Here is a 21,612-nt window from a genome sequence, read left to right on the forward strand (position 1 = left end):
AGGAAATTGAAAGTGCTATTGTGTTTTTTATTAGTTAGGTGATTGGAGAGCAACCCTCCAGCCCATCAATTCCCAAAACACATCTAATCAGAACTTTGAGATAGCCATTTTGTTCAACGTAGTTAAAAAGTCTCGAAACTATGCATTTGAGAATGACAATCCCACCCCCACAGCCCTCAGCGCAAATGTTCTGAATTATGACCCGAGGGCATATAAGATTTTCATGGAAAGGGTGGTGGCAAAACCCTGGAATGGGCTCATTTGATTGGAAATCAGATGATCTAGTGCCCTTTTCATGAGTCAAATTATTCGGAGGGCAGTCAACCTCCCCTCCAACGTCGTATTTTCTGAAAATGCAGTCGATAGAAATTTTAAGAAAGCCACTGTTTCGAAAATACCCCAAGATCATATAATAAGGTCGTTGGAATTGACTGAATCCCCCAGATTCGGGAGGTAAGGGTTGTAAGTTATACCCAGGGGCATATAAGATTTTTATGCAAGGGGTGGTCGGTTGAACTTTAGAAGAGGCTCATTTGATTGGAAATGCTTAGTTCTAGTTCCCATTTAAGAGGCTAAAATTACGAAGAGCAACTAACCACGCCCCCTGACATTATTTTCTTCCTGAAACGCATTCTATTGAAATTGTGAGATGGCCTTTTTTTACAAATAGTCCAAAAATTCTACAACTGTGACTTTAGGGTTAATACAATCCTCCGGGGCCCGTGGGCAAGGGTTATAAGTTATGCCCAGGGGCAGAGCCCATAAGGGCTCTGTACAATGGTTGGTCGTATAAGCTTTGGAGAGGATGGAGCTTATTTGATTGGAAGTTTTAGTGTCCCTTTTAAAAGTCAAAAATAAATAGAAGGTAATTTGCCCCCCCCCCAAGCCTATCATTTCTGAACACATATCCAACCAAAATTTTAACAGATTCATTTCGTTCAGCCTTGTTGAAAAGTCCCATAATCATGTCTTTGGGGATGCCCACCTCCCCAGAGTCCTTAGGACAAGTGCTGTAATTTATGCAATTCGTTAATTGTTTACACATTGTACATATCATTGAGATAGGTATCCATGTTTAAACTTTCCTTTCAAAAAAGACAAAGGGCATTCAGGTGAACCTTTCAGAGAATGTCGTTAAACTAAATCAAAACACGTTATGTGTATAAGGATTGTTAAAAGTGTGTAACAAAGGAATAACTGAGTATATTCATTTGGGAAATTCAGAAATGATACGGTATATGATCAAAAACACAATATTTGCATGCTACCGATACTACTACAACTATCAGCACTACTACTACCAGACTATTTTATTTACAGCATTGGGGGGAAATTCGAACTAAATCAAAAGACGCTATGTGCATGCCAATTGTCAAAATAGCGTATCTCAAGAATTGATTTGGTTATTGAGTTGGAACTTGCATAGATTGATTAAAGGGGAAGATCGTCTCACCAAAAGGAAATATGTGCAAACTACTGCTAATACTACTGTCACTGCTACATTTACTACTACTACTACAACTTCTATTGCAACTACTTGTAAGGTTAAGAACAATGACATGAAAATTTCAAGAAATAAATGAAGATACAACTTATCAAAGGGACATACCAGCAATGTCATAGCAATGGCTCATTGTATTACGTTGAAACTTCCAGGACTGAATGAGAGGGTTATTCTACTGACCAAAAGGCAGTAGGTTAATACTAATAATGCTAGTAGTAATACTAATACTTTACAAGTAGCATCAAAAGTACTACTGTGACTACTATTACAAGTATCCCTAAGGGTATGAAGGTAAAAATTTGTTGGGGGGAAGGTTAACTGAATCTTAACACGTAATCTGTATGCAGGTTGACAAAAGGGTGTAACAGCAATATCTTAGGAAGAGTTTGCTGCTAAGTAAAAAATACCAGGGCTTGTTGTGAAGGATGATGAACTAACCAAAAGAAAATAGTTACATCCTAATGCCACTGCTTCTACTTAAACTACTACTACTGTTACTATTACTACTATTGCCTCTAAAGCCTTGGCTACTACAGTTAATTCTGCTGCTACTACTGCTATTGAAACTAAGGATATTAAGGCGAAAAATCTGGGGTATATAGAAACTGTATGGAATTAATTCGAAAAATACCATACTCACACAGGTTGTCAAGCACACGCATCAGAAATGCTTCAGGAACGGTTGATGGTATTTAGCCAAAACTTTCAGCGTGTGTTGTAGGGGATGTTGAAGAAACCAAAGGTGCTATATTTATACTGCTATTAATGCTGCTATAGCTATTGCGACTTTGCAAGATGAGGGCACTAAAGTGAAGCTTTGAAAGAACGTTTAGGCGGATGTTGAAAAAATCAAAACTAATATGAGAATTGTGACAAAGCAATATCTGAAGAACAACCTATATTCTTAAGTTAGATCTTTAAGGGTGAGTAGTGTGGAATTTCGAACTAGCCAGAAAGCACTATGTGTATACTTTTAATAATACCACTACAATTACTGCAACTAATGACACTATGGGTATTAAGGTGAATGCAGGTTTAGAGCATGTAAACAATATCAAAGGTAGCACCATATAATTACTAGAAATATCATTAAACTTATAAAGGAGTTAATTCGATTCAAAACAAAAAGGCTTTTTGCCCTTTTTAAGAGTAAAAAGAGAATGGAGGACAAGCAACCTTTCTCTCAAACCCATTCATTTTCCAAGCACATCCAGTCAAAATTTTAAGACAACCATTTTGTATAGCAGAGTAGAACGGTCCAATCATTATTTCTTTAAGGGTATTGGGTATGTTAACCCCCATAGTAATGCAACTAGCCCATTATGCTTTAAACCAAATGTTGCATTAAAATTAATCAAAAGGCTTCGTGTTTATGGTTGCCAATACGACACCTCATTAATATATAGCTGGGGGTATTAAGTTGAAACTTTGGGGCTATTACTATTATTACTTCTGCTCTTACAATTTGAATAAACAGAAAGAGTGTAAGGGTATTAAGGCTGTCACAGAGCATCGATTAAATCTTTTGGAAATGATATTAAGTTTTATTGGGATTAAAAATTGTAAATTAAGTTTCTTCAACATGCGAATATCATCCCAAGCTATGGATTCTTCTAGAAAATTAAATTTAAAAAAAAAACAAGTTTTTTTAAATGAAAGTAAGGAGCGACATTAAAACTTAAAACGAGCATAAAATTATTCCGTATATGAAAGGGGCTGTATCTGAAACCCAAGACTCAATATGCGTATAGATTTTCAAAAATTCTAGTTTAATTAGCTATCCTATAAATTGTTAACAATAGCTTTTTGAACATCTTTTAGCTAGAACTATTATTTTGCACCACAAAATGACTCAAAACACCGATTTGCTGTGGGACAGTCATGTTAGCCGTTTAATGTGTGGGACTACCGGTACCTTTTAAAAAAGAATGCACCACCGAACGACAGTACTGACTCTGAAACTCGAAGCTAAATATGCTTATTTATTCTCGATAATTCTGAATCAATTAACTATCTCAATTTTTAATGCAATAGCTTTTTTATCTTTTTCGGTTAGAATTGCTGTTTTGCACCACAAAATGGCTGAAAACGCCACTATGCAGTGGGACAATATTTTTGGCTAAACCAAATGTCTATGTTAGCCGTTTATTTTGTAAGACTACCTGCATCTTTAGAAAAGAATGCACTACCATGCGGCATTAATGCCTCTGAAATACGAGCTTCACTATGCGTATAGATTTTCGATACAATTGATTATCTTGGAAAAATATCATGATAGTTAGGTTAGATGATGTGCCATCTAGCCAAACCTACTGTATGTAGTTTAGGTCGGTTAGGTTGACTAAACCTACTAGCATGTAATAAAAAGGCGTACAAGTTCTACTAAGAGAAAAGTCAACATGCAACAAGTTTCATGACGAAGAAATAAAATATAAGTTTCTGGAAGACGTGAATCAAGATACATTAAGTTTCTTGAAGAAATAATCCACAGGCAACATATTTCACGAACAAAAATTTGCATGCATGTTTCACGAAAAAAAACAACATGCGACAAGTTTCACGAAGAAAAATATCATGATAAATTAAGCTTCACGAAAGAATAAAGAAACGTAAAACATGTTTCACGAAGGAAAACATCAAGATGAATCAAGTTTCACGAGCAAAAATCAGCACACAACAATTTCCAAGAACAAAACCGGTTTCACGGGGAAAAAATCACTGTACAACTTTCACAAAGAGAAAGATCAACATGCAAAGTCTCATGAAGAAGAAACAGAAATATAACAAGTTTTTCAATGACATAAATCAAGATACAATAAGTTTCTTGAAGAAATAATCCACATGGAACAAGTTTCACAAACAAAAATCGGCATGCATCATGTTTCACGTAGAAGAAAACAATATACAACAAGTTTCCCGAAGAAAAATATCATGATAAAATAAGTTTAACTAAAAAATAAAACAACATAAAACAAGTTTTACGAAGAAAAATATCAAGATAAATTAAGTTTTACGAACAAAAATCAGCACGCAAAAAGTTTCACGAACAAAACCAGTATCAAGAGGAGAAAAAAATAATGTATATGTTCCACAAAGAGAACTCGAAGCCTAAAGTCCCTGAAACCTAAAGTCAAAAAACCTGAAAACCTTTGCTACTTTAGGCACTTCCAGGTAAGCTAGGACGATGAAATTTGGCAAGCATATCAGGGACCGGACCAGATTAAATTAGAAATAGTCGTTTTCCCGATTTGACCATCTGGGGGGAGGGAGTGGGGGGCCGGTTAATTCGGAAAAAATTGAAAAAATGAAGTATTCTTAACTTATGAGCGGGTGATTGGATTTTAATGAAATTTGATGTTTGGAATGATATTGTGTCTCAGAGCTCTTATTTTAAATTCCGACCGGATCTGATGACATTGGGGGGAGTTGGAGGTGGGGGAAGCCTAAAATCTTGGAACACTTAGAGCGGAGGGATCGGGATGAAACTTGATGGAAAAAATAAGCGCAGGTCCCAGATACATGATTGACATAATTGGAACTGATTCGCTCTCTTTGGGGTAGTTGGGGGGGGAGTAATTCTTAAAAATTAGAAAAAATGAGGTATTTTCAACTTACGAACGGGTGATCGGATCACAATGAAATTTGATGTTTAGAAGGATATCGTGTCTTAGAGCTCTTATTTCAAATCCCGACCGGATCTGGTGACGGGGGCGGGGAGTTGGGAGGGGGAAACCTAAAACTTGGAAAACACTTAGAGTGGAGGAATCGGGATGAAACATGGTGGGAAAAATAAACACAAGTCCTAGATAGATGATTGACATAAACGGAACGGATCCACTATCTTTTGGGTAGTTGGGGGGGGGGGGTATTTCTGAAAAATTAAAAAAATGAGGTATTTTCAACTTACGAACGGGTGATCGGATCTCAATGAAATTCGATATTTAGAAAGATATCGTGGCTCAGAGCTCTTATTTTAAACCCGACCGGATCTGGTGACATTGGGGGGGAGTTGGGAGGGGGAAACCTAAAACTTGGAAAACACTTAGAGTGGAGGGATCGGGATGAAACTTGGTGGGGGGGAAAAAACAGTCCTAGATACATGATTGACATAACCAGAACGGATCTGCTCTCTTTGGGGTAGTTGGGGGGGGGGGTTAATTCTGAAAAATTAGAAAAAATGCGGTATTTTTAACTTACGAACGGGTGATTGAATCTTCATGAAATGTGATATTTAGAAGGATATCGTGTCTCAAAGCTCTTATTTTAAATCCCGACCGGATCTGGTATCATTGGGGGAAGTTTGGGTTGGGGAAACCTAAAATGATGGAAAACGCTTAGATTGGAGGGATTGGGATGAAACTTGGTTGGAAAATAAGCAGAAGTCTTGCATACGTGATTTACATAATTGGAACGGATCCGATCAATTGCGGGGGGGGGGGGGGGGTAATTCTGAAAAAAAAGGAAAAATTACGTATTTTTAACTTACGAAGGAGTGATCGGATCTTCATGAAACTTCATATTTAGAAGGACCTCGTAACTCAGATATCTTATTTTAAATCTCAACCGGATCAAGCGTAATTGGGGGGGGGACAGTTGGGGGGACCGGAAATCTTAGAAAATACTTTAAAAATACTTAAGCTGTGAGATCAGGATGAAACTGGATGGGAAGAATAGAAACCTGTCTAAGATACGTGACTGACATAACTGGACAGGATCTGCTCTCTTTAGTGGAATTGGGGGGGGGGGTAATTTTGAAAATTGAGGTATTTGTAACTTACGAAAGGGTGACCAGATCTTAATGAAATTTGATATTTAGAAGGATCTTGTGCTTTAAAGTTCTAATTTCAAATTCCGACCAGATCCTGTGACATTCGGGGGAGTTGGAGGGGGAAACCGGAATTCTTGGAAGACATGAAAATTGGGGTATTTATATCTTACGAATAGATGATCGGATCGTGATGAAATTTGATTTTTAGAAGGAATTCATGTCTCAGAGCTCTTATTTCAAATCCCGACCAGATCTTTTGACATTGTGGGGATTTGGAGGGGGAAATCTTGGAAAAACACTTGGAGTGTAGGAATCGGGATGAAGCTTGGTGGATAGAATAAACGAATGTCCTTGATACGTGATTGACAGAATCGTACTGGATTCTCTCTCTTTGGGGGAGTTGGGGGGAGGGGTTCAGTGATTTGGCGAGTTCGGTGCTTCTGGACGTGCTAGGGCGATGAAAATGTGTAGGCGTGTCAGGGAGCTGCACAATTTGACTTGATAAAGTCGTTTTCCCAGATTCGACCATCTGGGGGGCAAAAGGGAGAGGAAAAATTAGAAAAAATTAGGTATTTATAACTTACGAGTGGGTGATCGGATCTTAATGAATTTTGATATTTAGAAGGACTTTGTGACTCAGAGCTCTTATTTTAAATCTTGACCGGCATTAAGCCTCTTATTTTCCTTTTTAAATCAATCTATTGATTCATAGAATTTTGTTAGAGCTCATACCATATGATCTCTTGGCTCTTAGCTCTTCTCGCCTCGTCACAAGTGCCATATGAGCTCTTAGCTCTTGTTTTTTTTACAGAAACAAATGGTCATTTCAAAATTTCTATCAGATACATTTTCGGAAAATATGAGGTGGGGTATCCACCCTCTGATCATTCTGAATATTAAAAAGGGAACTAGAACTTCTGAAACCTAATCAAATGAGTCCCCCAAAGTTTATATGATCATCCTTTCTATGTAAACCTTTTATGCCCCCCGGGGAATAACTTTCAACCCTTGCCCTGAGGGCTCTGGAGGGTTGTCGTCCTTTAAGACATAATTTCCCGACCTTTCATTTACGTTGAACAAAATGGTTATCAAAATTTTTGATTGGATGTGGTTGGGGAAATTGTGGACGTACGAGGGATGTTAGTTGCCCTCCAATTACTTTTGACTATTAAAAACGGTACTATCCCTTCTAATTTTCAGTCAAATGAGCCCTTTTTGAAGTTTCTATGACAACTCTTTAGTTTCTATAACAACTCCTTCGATAGGAAGTGTCCTAGTTTAAAACCAAAAACAAATGAAAAACAAAGAAATAATACATTGTGCCCACATTGCTCTTCACTTAGGCAGCGCTATTGTGCTACCTATGATCAACAGATGTCTTGATTATCTTTCTATCAATGTGCCAAGGCAGGTTAGAATTCAGGATTGCAGTGCAGGTATTTGGTATTTCACCCATATGGCAGATGTGCTTAAAGGAAATAGTCTCCACACTCAGTAGCTGACAATCAAGTAAGATATGTCGGATAATTTAATTGGTTGAGAAGCAGACACAGCATAGAGAGGAGTGATGTAACTTTCAATTAAATAACAAACTATTGAGAGGAAAGGCACCTGATTTCAGATGGTAATATAGCATTGTATGTAATCAAATATGAAAAGGTGATAAAATCAGTTTAATGAGACTAACATAAGATATTTGCCTAACAATGTCTTGTGAATTTAGGTTAGAGGGAAGGAGGACTTATTAAACAAAGAAGCCTTGGCTGCTAATAAATTAGCAATATCACTATATTTGATGCATTTATGACTTGGAACATTTTGGAAATAAATCTAATTGCCTTTGGCCTGGAGGTTCAGAAGCTGTCTTCTAATGTTGATTAGATTAGAATTCTAATCTAATTCTAATTAGAATTCTAAGTCATTGGCAATTCTATTAATTGTTTTGAGCAACAGTACTGCTAATTTGGAATCAGAAAGGCAAAGAATATTCTCATCTATTATGTGGAATATTAGCCACAATATTTCAATTGAGAAATTAGTTAGCAAGTTTAATATACTGGTAAAATTACTAGTAAAATTGGTTGCCTCCTTTTTAACAAATAGATCGCAGGTGATTAAATAACAGATCCATTACTCAAACCCTCTCCCTGTCAACAATGGCATACCCCATTGTTCTCTCTGATGCCCCCTCCTTTCTTCAGTAATGATCAACAGCCTCGCGAAGGAAGTTCCTGACCGACGGAAATTTGTTGATGACCTAACGATTGTTGAAATTTGCTTCAGAAATTTAATAAGCGACCCTATGAGTATCCTCAATGAAATTGGAGGTGAGGCTGCGGACTTAGACATGACAGTAAACCCCTCTAAGTCCATGATAATGCTGATTTGTTTCCTCAAATCCTCGCCCTGTTTTCTTAATCCTATCCCTTCTGAAGTTTATGTGACTTATAATTGATTGTTCATTATGATTTTTATCTGTCGTTGTTGTTTTTTGCATTGTCAGTGCAACCATGTATTATGTCGACTCCGAAGTCCAAATTCGGCCCTTTTAGGGCTTATGATAGAGATCTTTTGGAAATAAATATCTTATCTATGATGCTATCTATATATATATATATATATATATATTATATATATATATATATATATATATATATATATATATATATATATATATATATATATATATATATATATATATATATATATATAAATAAGTTGCTTATCTGTTGACTGACGTCATGTTTGTGTGTCGACTGAAGTCATGTTTGTCGACTGACGTCATTATAAGGATTGAGCTGTATGTCGTCATGAAGTTGTTTGTCGACTGACGTCATGTTTGTTGACTGATGAAATTACAGAACAGGACACCGGGACACAAATGACAACCAGGACACTCAAAGAGAAATTACAGACTGGGACACAAATAACGACCAGGACACAGGGAATATAAATGACGACCAGGACACAGGGACACAACTACAACGGGGACGCCGGGGGGCATAGGGCGGACATATAAATGACAACCGGGACACAGTGAATGTTCGATTAGCAATCACCATCAACAAAGCTCAAGGGCAATCATTATAATAATGAGGTATAGATCTGAATACGGATTGTTTTTCCCATGGACAATTATATGTTGCATGTTCAAGAGTCGGTAAACCTGACAATCTATTTATATGCACAGACAATGGGACAGCAAAGAATGTTGTATATTCTCAAGTTTTACAAACATATATATATATATATATCTATCTATATTCACAGGTGGGACAGAGGGACACAACTACAACGGCGCGTAACTAATATGGCGCGAAAAAAGCTAAAAAAGAAAAAAACCTAAAAAGAAAAAAACTTTAAAAAAGGAAAAAAAATAAAAAAGGTAAAAAAACTAAAAGAAAAAAAAACACCAGGACACAAATGACGACCGGGACACAGGGAATATAAATGACGAGGGGGACACAGGGACCCACCTACAACGGGGGAAGCCGGGGGGGCACAGGGGGATATATAAATGACGACGGGGGACACAGGGAATGTTTGATTAGCAATCACCATCAACAGAGCTCAAGGGCAATCATTAGAATAATGAGGTATAGATCTGAATATGGATTGTTTTTCCCATGGACAATTATATATTGCATGTTCAAGAATCAGTAAACCCGACAATCTATTTATATGCACAGACAAAGGGACAGCAAAGAATGTTGTATATTCGCAAGTTTTACGTAGTTAAAAACATATATATATCTATCTATATTCACAGGTAGGACACAGGGACACAACTACAATGGCGCGTAACGACTTACGGGCGCGGGGGGCTTGGGGGCGCGAAGCGCCCCCACCACTAGGTGTTGGGGGTGGCGCGAAGCACCACCCCAACAGCTAGTAATTTATAAGAACATCTAGGACAAGGTAAATGGCACACAATTCAGCAGACAAAATGGAAAATCCCAATCAAAGGGGTGAATAAAGGTTAAGGTCCAGGGATGGAATACATACTCCTGCTCCAGTTCTCTCACCCTTGACAAGCTCATCTGAATAGATTTTCATGTGACTAGGGTACAACTTTGAAATCTGTTCAGCCAGAATAGTCTGAATTTCATTATTGGGAATTAGGTTTTTATCCATTGGAATAAGTTCTGCTTGACAAATAGATAGACACTTCCAAAGGCAGAGTGTCAGTAAAGGGTTATGCATAAGGGGAAAACCGACTCCTATTTGGGAACTCTAGTTGAAACTGTTTCCAAGATTAATGGGCATTAGTGCAAGCTGACTTAAAAGCATAGGTATGTTTATTTGCAACATATTTGCTCCCATAAACTTGAATTTATGAGAAGTATTTCTCCCTTTGACTTGATGCTCTTTCACTTAGGGAGACCAAACCAGAAATTGTTTTAATTTAGACAGAGGAACATGCTTGTGAAACCCACAGCAATTTGAATAGCAAAATTTGGTAGAGATTCTAGGGTTTTAAATGCAGATGAAAGACAAACTGAGAAGAATTGGATACCATATTCGAGATTAGAATGGATATATAATTTACAAAAATCCAAGATAACTTTAGGGTAGCATCCCCATTTACTTTCAGCATATCTCTTTAGATTGCAAAGCCTCTGGATGATCATGGATTTCAAAGAATATGTACATGTCATAACACTTTAGAATCTATACATAGGCCAAGTAGCTTCACTGAGTTACAATGTGGGATCTCACTAGAGAAAATTTAAAGTTGATTGGTGGGATCTCTTGAGCAACTATTAAATATGATGCCTTAGGAAATTTGTCTGATTTTCAAATAAGTGGGAGAACCCCCAAAATGTTTCGTTTATCAACACCATTGATACACTCCCTTGTTTCTGTAAGAAAGGACCCCAAAACATGCAAAAATGCTGTAAAAATCAAAGAAGACAAAACTTGTAGCAGTTAAATAATACTAGGGTGCTTACATCTTTGTTTTTGTGCCTATTACTTACATACAACCCCTCTTGATGACCCCTGCTTCATTTTTAACAGTCTTTCCTCATCTGCTTAAGGAGCAAAGAAGTTGTTTAAAACAAGAATAACTGAATTTGACTTGCTTACTTGATGTAAGTCCCATCTGGCCTTTATGGTTGTATAAGTAGACAATGAATTTTGAAATGGTATTTGAATCTGTTTGGCACTAGATGTAATAGCTGGGGGAGGTTATGGATCAATACATTGTTAGTCTATCTTTCACCATGTCTTTCCCTTAGGCTTACATCATGAACCTCTCTTCAAAGGAGGTTTTGGTAGCTAGTTGGCTGACATTTACTGAATATAGCCAAGCCAGCAGAGTTATTGGCTTTTGATCCAGTACATGATTGTTTGGGGGCAATGGAGTAATTTCCAGAGGTTTTCATTTGAGCTTTGGTCAACTAAGGTAACCCTTGCAATGGACCTAATGCATCTAGTTTGAAATACAAACATGATGAAGCACAAAATACAAAGCAGTTGAAACGGTGAAGAATAATTTTTGATGGTTTAGAAAAAAATCCCAGGTCCACCTGAAAGCACAAGTACTGTTGCTTTATCCAAGCACCTGGGTAATTATCCTATTATAAAGTAGAAGTTTCAGTGCTTTAGTTTTTCCTTTTAGTTTTGCAGCTATATTTAGGATTATTAAATGGGGGTGAGTATTGCCCAAGTAGTGAAGATTATGTCAAAGTGGATACCAATGAGGAAAAACATGATAATCTGGTTAATAGAAACATCTTACATATTATAAATAATTTCATTGTGTTAGCATTTTTTTGGTTTTTATACATTCCTAGGGACCATCAGGAGGGGGGGGGGTTCTTTGCCTAAAAACTACCGTGCCACTTGGAAAGAACACAAAGTAAGCAATCTAATGGTACATATTTTATTTATTGGCATGTTCCTTCAGAAGAGGTCAACCACTAAACTGATACCTGAGCCTATGTTTGAAAGAGTATCAACTAGAGAACTGTGTAGCACTACCCTTTGTTGTAACAGTGTTTCTTTTAGAAGAGCAGCTCTCTTAGACTATTACCCTTTTTTGTAATAACTGAAAGGCAATCAGTAGAATGAAAATCCTGAATGACCAGTTAGATGTATTTGTTATTGGAAAGTAAAATTCTAGTTGAGGAGCTTCTTGAAAAGTATCTAAGTTAGGTAAATGGAACTTTAAGAGATGAATCCAGTTTGAACTTATATCCTGGGAAAAGGTTATTAGGCTACTATATCTACCCTTTCCTTGTCTCTAAGGCATAAGATTGAATAACCTATATGGCAGACCTAGTCTATACAAATTTTGAAAAAATATATTTGCCTTAGTTTTAGGTTTTCAGCCTTTTTTTCACTGGCTCTAGTTTTGGAAATGCAAATCCTAATATTTTACTAGGATTTTAAGCCGTATTTAAAACTTTGTTAATATTCAAGAAATAGATCTTCAAATACTTAAAACTTGTAAATAAAGATCAAGAAGAGGAAAGAGACTCAAAATACTTTCCTTGTGCCTCAGTTGATTAGTATGCCCATTTGCCAAGGTTTCATTTTTAAAACACAAAAACTGTAGAATATCACAAAACACTAGTGCCCCTTTGGAGAGGGAAGGGGTGGAAGCAGGTGTTTTAAAGAATTTCGATGGAAATCAAGAGTTTGTTATTTTCCACAATTACTTTAAAAGAAAGCCAAATACCCTTTGAGAATTTTACCCAACACTAGCCAAGCCTAAGAGAAATTGGTATTAAAACCACAAGGTGAGAGGAAACAGCTCTTTTCATAATTCAAAAATTAATTATGGGAGAAATTAAATTTTTAGCCCTTAAAGGGCTCAAAACAACCTATAGTAACCAAGAATTTGAAAACTTGTTTTAAAAAACTGAATAGGGAGAAAAAAGTACCATTTGTAGTTGATTAAGGAATGGTAATTATTATTTTCATTAGTCTTAAACAGTAGAAGCCTAAGTTTCTGCCTAGAGAACTTAATGGAGAGTAGGAAGCATGATAAAAAACAATTCTTACTTCATAATATGCAGAAAAATCATGGTTAATATATTTTGCATGCAGCCTTGCTATACTTTACCCCCCCCCCTAATGAGTATATACAGCCCAAATTATATATTGTCTATTTTAAGAAAACCATTCTTACATGGGTGCTGGCAGGAGGGCCATGGACCCACTTGAAATTTGGGACTATAAAATAATTATATGGAAACCAACAAAAACAGAGCAGAATAGGGAATAACCATGGAAGAAATGTATGTTGCCCCAATGCAGGCTGTCTACCAATAGAATTTGACCCTTAATAAGGAAAAATATAAGTTCCAATTTGTGACTGAGAGACCCCTTTCCAGTTTTCCACAAACATTTTCTTTATATGATTTGGTGAAGTAACAAAAAAATCAAATTCTTTATAGTAGTAAATAGTAAGTAAATAACAATCCTTGTCAATAACAAAAGTATTGGACCCTAACTATTGATAACATTTAATTAAAGAATCAGCTTTTTATGGTGATCCTTTAATATGCATTTTTTTATTAGTAATTAGTGCAGTTGTTAGTACACAAGAAATTTTGTACAATAAAAGAAAACACAAGAAAACAACTTAACAAGGGGCAATTTCAGCCAAAAATATACCAACAACTTTTGCTTACATTGTGAGTACCCATGAGCTGATATATGAAGCCACTATAGTCAGAAATCTTTCCCCTGAGTGGAATGCTTAGAATTTCTGTATTTTCCTTCTGAATGGATATGTTTTTTGTGTTTTTACTATCATTCATTTTTTTTCCAGGAGTGATTGTATTTATCTAATTGGGACTTTGAAAAAGATTTAATTTTTTACAGTTATGAAGCATAAAGATGTCAAATATATTGATTTTTGGGATTCAAAGTTAATTATGAAACTGAATTAAAAGTTTTTATTTGATTTTCTTAATCTTTAATTTTAATGTTTGCTTTGAACAAACTACTTTGATATTGTGTTACTTTTTACAAACACTGAGTCTAAGGGCATTAAATATTTTGTTGTTGGATAACCAAGTTCAAAACTGTCAATATTGTTAAGAAATATCTATCCATTGCTTCAGTATTGTTCAACAGAACTGAATGCTGGGAGTTTATATCTTAGTTTTTGTAAGTAGGCTATTGTTTTGTGTATTTTTTGTAATTACTTACTTTTTTTCATTTTTATATAATTTTACTTTAATTGACATACTTTCTCTGTTACCTTTATAAAAATGTTTGTCTCTAAGCTTCATTAAGTAAAAAAAAAAGTTTTCCAAATGAAAGTAAGGAGCAACATCAAAACTTAAAACAAACAGAAGTTATTATGTATGTGAGGGGGATTGCTCACCTCCTCAACACCTTGATCTTCATGCAACAGTTTTTTGACACTTTTAAAAAGTTACTTATTGTTCCAATTCAGTGATGTAAAGAATGGTGGATGTATTGCCAAAATTCCCTAAATGACAGGTCTATACCTATTGAGATTTTGACAAAACAACATTTTAACTTAATTTTCAGTTACCAGTTGCTTTTTCTCTGCCTTTAGTTCTGAAAATGCAATTCTTGTTATTTGAATAGAATTCTGAGCCATATCAATGTTTTTTTTCAAGATTTAGGAAATGTATTTGCATATCTATAAAACCTTATAAACTGGAATTGAGCAAAGTTGTGAAGCTGAAAACAATTTTGTTGTACTTCATTCAAGCAGAAGATCTATTTTGCAAGGTTTTATTTTATAGACACATATTTTTAAAGGTCAGGACCCTCTAAAGGGAGAGAGAGAGTGGAGGTAGGTACTTCAAAATACCTTCCAAGGACATACTTTAGCCTTTAGACCCATCACTGAAAATTTCATTTTCCTAACCTTACCCCTTTTTGAGATAGCCAAAAGTCAATAAACTAGAATTTTACCCTTTATTTTTTAGTGCTGTATATCTGTCTTTATCATTTTTCCTTATTTTTGTCCACTTGCTGACATTTTTCTTGGCTATTCAATATTGTTACTTTTTTCTTATTTGTCAGCAGCAGCACACTGGCAACAACAGCTGGGTGGTGTGAAAACTGAATACAGGATTATTGGTTAAATTTGGGTCAATGTTGGTATTACCTGAACAATTGTTTTGGGTCATGAAACTATTGTTAACAGATGCATTTTGACTTTTTGAACATCTTTTCTCTTATGCAAAACTACTGCAAACTCACTGTTATGGATGTTATTTTGGCCCAAATATTCTTGAGTAAAATTCTAGTTAATTGACTTCTTGCTATCTCAGAAAAGGTTTAGGTTAGGAAAATAAAACTTTCAGGGATGAATCTATAGGCTAAAGTATGTCATGGGAAGGTATTTTGTATTTGTAAGGTATTTGTTTGAAGATACCTGGGAAGGTATCTTATATTTGTACATATAGAATTGCAATCATTTCTGGGTAAAATTGGTGCAAACAGTATTATTGGCTTTTATATAAAGTAAATATACCACCCAATGCCTTTTTTAATGCTGTTTACAAATATAATAATCGCTTCTACCACAAATTCAGATTTAAGCACTTTTTGACCTCTTAAAGCACTTTTTGACCTCTTAATAATAACCTATATATGGGGTCATTACAAATCTGTATTAGTTTAGAAACAAATTTGGGCTATATATTTGCACATCAGGGGGGTGGGGGTAAAGCATAGCATATATTAAATATGTAAACTAACCAATGCTGTTTTTTTATGTGTTTGCAAACATTTTACCCAAATTTAATGAGAAGAGAGATCACCAGTGCAACAGCACAAACACATAAAAAAAATACAGCAATGGTTAGTTTATGTATTTAATATATGCTATAGCCCAAATTTATTTCTAAACTATTACAGATTTGTAATGACCCCATATAGCCTACAGGTCATTTTTAAGAGCTCAAAAAGTGCTTAAATCTGAATTTGTGGTAGAAGTGATTATTATATTTGTAAACAGCATTAAAAAAGGAATCGAGTGGTATATTCATTTTATATGAAAGCCGGTAATACTGTTTGCACCGATTTTACCCATTTCTGTTTTTGTTGATCAGAAATCTGAAATTGCAAATCTGTAATAGTTTAGAAACAAATTTGGGCTATATTTGCACATTAAGGGGGTGGGGTTTAGGAATAGCATATATTAAATAAGTAAACTAACCATTGCTGTATTTAATATATGCTATGCTTTACCCCCCCCCCCCTAATGTGCAAATATATAATAACTCCATAACAGTGAGTTTGTGGTAATTTTGCAAGAGAGAAAAGATGTTCATAAGGTCAAAATGCATCTATTAAAAATAGTTTCATGACCCGAAACAATTGTTCAGGTAATACCAACATTGACCTAAATTTGTGAGATAGAACATTTATTTCTACTTATATTTGTCATTTCCTGCTTATATGTTAGTGTCATTCTAAGTGGTTCCCATTAGTGTGCAACTTTACGTACCTGGATTTTTAAGCTAGTATATTTTCTCTACCTCCATGGGAATTGCCCAACTAGAGGATTAGCCAAACAATTTTTTTTTTTAACTGTAATTAGAACTTCTTTTTCTCCGAATTTATAAACTTGCTACCAGTGTGCAGTTGCCAAAGCTACATTTCTGCAACATAATAGAATACGTTATTCAGCCGTTTTTGGCGTATTTCCGGAGATAGTATGTGTAGAAGAGTTTCAATCCTTAAACTGATGAGAATAGGTGATTTGAGCATCAAACTTCCCACAGTTTCTGTCCACCTCAAGAGTTTTCGAGGCAACAATTAAGCTGGGAAATCTGTGGAGTATTGGCTTAAAAGCAATAGACAGCGTGTTTCTTTTATGTGATCCAGGCATTTATGAATAGGTTTAGTAATACTTATATTGACAATAAAAAGCTTATTCCGTTAGAATCACGCTTGTAGCACATTTTAAATTCCGTACATGAGTAATGCTATCATATTGTCAAAAAGCATTAGTAGTCTGATAAAAATTGGAAATGAGCAGCAAACATAAGAGACAATCACCGAGAAAAGATCTAGATTGCTGCGAAGCATGTGATATAAGGTTAAAAGATGATAGTTTGTGCCCTTACATGCGATATGTGTGATGCATGGTTGTGCATTGAATGAATTGAAATGATCAAGTTAGAATATGATTTGTTTAACAAGATGACGCGTCGTCTTGGGTCGCTTTGGCATTGTCCTATTTGTAGGCAATAGGGCTCTGGGACCCGAGGAATAACACCCAGTGAGATAAAAGACATAATAAAGAGCGAAATTAGGTGTTCATTTTCAGCAATCGAAACAAAGCTTCTCGATAAATTTGAAAAACTACTGAAACCATTAAGTGATCGATTAACAAAGATAGAAAAAGAAATTTCTACCAAATGTTCTGTTGAGGATGTAGAGAAGCACATAGCTACGTCGCTAAAAGTCGATTTTGATAACCTTAGTGAAAAGTTGAAAAATGAAATAAATAGCAAAGAAACAGACAATGATATATTGGAAGATTTGATCATGAAGCAGAAAAATTTAATAGTATTCGCATTTTAATAAGATCTAAACTGTACTACTAAGATGATTCAAAATGAGGTTAATTTAAAGTTCCTGAATCAAGTAATTTTGTAGAACTACCTTGTCAAATGTTCATTTACAGTTCGTTTAAGAAGATTGAATAACGGAAAATGTCGTCCGATCAAAAACTTTTTCCGTAGCCCCATAGAAAGTGATGCTGCTTCTTTCTTCTTGAGTAGCAATCTAAACAGCATAGAATCCTCATACCTGACTTTTAATTTTTCTCACGATCATACGAAACTTTTCGTGACATAAAGTACAACACGCAGAAGGAATCGCGTTCTTTGTTTAGAGTGGTAAAGAACGCAATTCCTTCTGCGTGTTGTACTCTATGTCACGAAAAGGGAAATACGGTGGCATCTTCTGATATTCTGCCATACCCTCATGAAGATTTAGTTGCCTTCGCTGACGACAGCAACATCCTATGTGCTGGAGACACGGAAAAAGCTTTGGCGGTTAAACTTCACATGCTTATGGAACGGCCTTACCACTGGTTTTATACTAACCGACTTGCTTTAAATATCACTAAATCACACTTTCTCATATTGTCTAGAACTGGCAAGGTATGCCCGTCCTTATCAACTATATCTACCTCGAAAGGACCTTTGTCTCGACCTAACGTAAGATACGTGCGTTTTCTAGGAATTCTGTTGGATGAGAATCTTTCTTTTAGAGACCACATCAAGATGGTCCAAGCAAAAATATAACGTAATCTTGTGATTATCCGGAAACTTAAACACATTTTTCCTGGATCTATTCTTCGGACCCTGTATTTTTATCTCATTCAGCCATACTTCACTTACTGCAACTCGATTTGGATGTCTACTTTCCAGTCTCTGCTCCATCCGATTAAAGTAATTCATCAAAAGGCTCGTCAGTTAGTTAATGAATTTAATTAAGGGTATCGAAAAGTGCTTTTGAATACATATGCACTCTATGTCGTCTCTTGCTCTTGAATGATTTTCAAGTATCTTCATGGTAAACTGCCTCGCTGTTTTAATTCTTTCTTTCCCGATTTAGTTAATTCCACGAGCTCTCATAATCTACGCACTAAAGACCACCTACTATTACCTCAAACTAAGACTGTCAGATCAGACTTTAGTCCCCGAATAGCATGTAGTAAAGTATGGAACAGTCTCCCTGATAGTGTCTTTAGCATTCATTCGTTTGATGCCTTTAAAACCCAACTAAAAATATTTTTGGTTGATAAATATAACGGGGAACAAATTTGAGAAAAAATTTAATTTTGAATTGGTTTGAATTAATATTGTTATATGTTTAATAATATGGGGAATATTGAGGGTAGGGCGACATTCCTAGATGCTAGGCTTGAGCACGTTTATTTATTTAATTTTAATTGTTTTGATTTTATGATGGTGGGAGATGGTGTGGACTTGGATTTGAATTTCGAGGACGAAGTGGTAAGTAAAAATAACACAAAATTATTTAATTGGATTTCTTGTTTTTTTTAAGAAGAGACTCTTTATTTGGTATTTATTTTTGTTTTAAACACTATGTAAGGGACCATGGAGCCTTGTAGGGGTAGAAAGTTATTGTTGTCCATTTATTTTGATGTTAATAAACTAAACTGAACTGCTCAAAAGAAAAAGGTATAGTGCTCTAAAAGAGGAACTTAACCAGAAAGTGGTAGGAGGAGAATTAGGTTGGAAAATTAGAGAAGGAAAGGGTGGTCTAGAACTTGGAAAAACCAACTCTTTTCGAGGTGAAAGTAGCTTGTGAATCCCTAGGGAAGTAGCTATGGAACAACAATTTCCTTTTGCTCTAAACTAATGCAGATACTTTATCGAGTAAAATTGAATAATTATAGTCATTGATGTCAATTCATACATAAATTACTGTCCAATTGCTTTTTTGAATACTTTTAAAACTCATATTCTCCCCCTTTAGAGGCAAAAAACTAAAGCTCGGTGTATATTGAAAAATTTCCTGCCTAGCCCGGCCTGCTTAGCCTGGTATGTCATCCACGAAAAGTATGTATAAAAGTTTAAATATCCTTCCATCGAATCTTTTCCCTTCTTTTCATTCTATTCTTTATATGATAAAACATGTTCAAGGTCTTTTGTCTATTTCTTTTTATTTGCATAATTTAGTTTTTCATGATGAAAACCAGGTTTTACATGTATATTTGACCCGTCAGCCTTCAAAAAAATCTGAAAGATCCCGTTTATCACCACATTATATACACTTGGAACAAATTTCGTAGTTTTATTGATTTGAAAAATTCGTAGGTTAATAGTAAAATGAGATTAAGAATCACTTAGTTAATAAATATTAATTTTGATTTTATTTCTAGGGAGGAAGCTCCTAGTTTTATTTATTTATTTATTTTTTGTTTGGTTATTTTGAATTTTTGGGTTTTTTTTGTTACTATAGGGAGAGTTAATAAGCTTTTTATTCCAGTATTTGAAGATAGTATTATTTATTTGCTGCTGAGTGTATAAATCCTCAAATGAGTTATTCTCACCGTGGGCCATTAATTTGATAGTTTTGTGAAAACATTTTTGTTGATTAATAATAAAAATAAAATAAAAAACTAAAACACTCAGATCTCAGTAACTAGCTGAGTTTGGTGTACTCAAGACTGCTTGTATTAAATTATCTTGTACTCAGTCAGTAACCAAAAAACAGTTTTCTACTTTTAACGAAATAGTGAACAAAAAAAATATTATCAATTGTTACAATTTCCTATTTTACAGAGACGGTGAGCAAAAAATCTCCTTTGATTGTTACAGTTTCCTATTTTTGCTGAGATGATTAACTATAAACTGATACACAACAAAAGTTTTTAGCAATGTTCAATTTGTGCTTAGGCAAAATCTTTTGAGTCAATTATTTTCAAGATATAACTTCAAGCCCTGATTTAATGCACGTACTAGCCTTTGTTTCAAGACACTGCAAATATGGTGTGCATACTCGAAATCGCTCCGAAAACAAAGAAAAACTGCCATTAATTGCTATAGTTTCGTATTTTTATCGAGATGGCGAACTGTAAACAAACAGAAGGTTTTTAGCAATGTTTAATTTTGATATTACCTAATATCTTTTCAGTCAACTCGATTCTACGTACCAAGTTCAAGCCCTGATTTAAAGCACCTAATAGCTTTTCTTTCAAAGCACTGCAAATACGGTGTGCCTACTCTAAATTGTATTGAAAACCAAAATATTAGAGTTTCCTATTTTTACCGAGGTAGTGAGCCGTAGACTTATACCCTTAAAAAGCGAAAAAAAGAAAATGTTTTACTCTGCCCTCTCGGAACACACATTTAATAATCCATGTTTATACAATTAATCATATTGATATTATGGATGCAATCTTTTTGTCTGACATTAAAAGTATTTCTGAGATAATCAGTTTACATATTGATCGGAATTGCCTCTTACAAAAAGTCAGAAAATTTTCTAAATGCAGCAAAATTATTGTACCTCGATTTATGCAGTATATCTATTGTTTCAAATATTTTGGTTCGTGATATTTCCTATTATTTATATAATTTGGAAAATTACTTGTTGTAGGGTATTAGTACCTGTTGTACATTTGTTTTCTAAGACTGTTTATTCAATTTCGGTTCGTTTTGGGTTTCATTTATTGTTTAATAGTAATTTTAGGTTGCTTTGAGTTTGAAATTTTATAGGTTTATATTTCTTCTAATCTTAACTTTAAATTTTTAATTTACATTTCTTAGAAAAACTTCTTTTTCATTCTTTTTTCATTAATTTTGTTTCGTTTTGGATTTCCATGGTTTCAAGTTTTTCAAAATTCAGTATT

At 34.9% G+C, this 21,612-nt stretch overlaps 1 protein-coding gene across 1 annotated transcript in view; it reads right to left on the minus strand.

The window, feature by feature from the left end:
* The window catches only part of LOC136040652 (E3 UFM1-protein ligase 1-like), a 68,853-nt gene extending 52,005 nt beyond the window's left edge, over nucleotides 1-16,848 (minus strand). The window contains exon 1 of the mRNA XM_065724940.1: nucleotides 16,723-16,848. The gene's annotated coding sequence lies outside the window, so the exon portion shown is untranslated. The remainder of the gene's footprint in view (nucleotides 1-16,722) is intronic.
* Between the last annotated feature and the right edge of the window lie 4,764 nt (nucleotides 16,849-21,612).

Source organism: Artemia franciscana, chromosome 2, assembly GCF_032884065.1.
Source record: "Artemia franciscana chromosome 2, ASM3288406v1, whole genome shotgun sequence".
Classification (NCBI taxonomy): Eukaryota; Metazoa; Arthropoda; class Branchiopoda; order Anostraca; family Artemiidae; genus Artemia; species Artemia franciscana.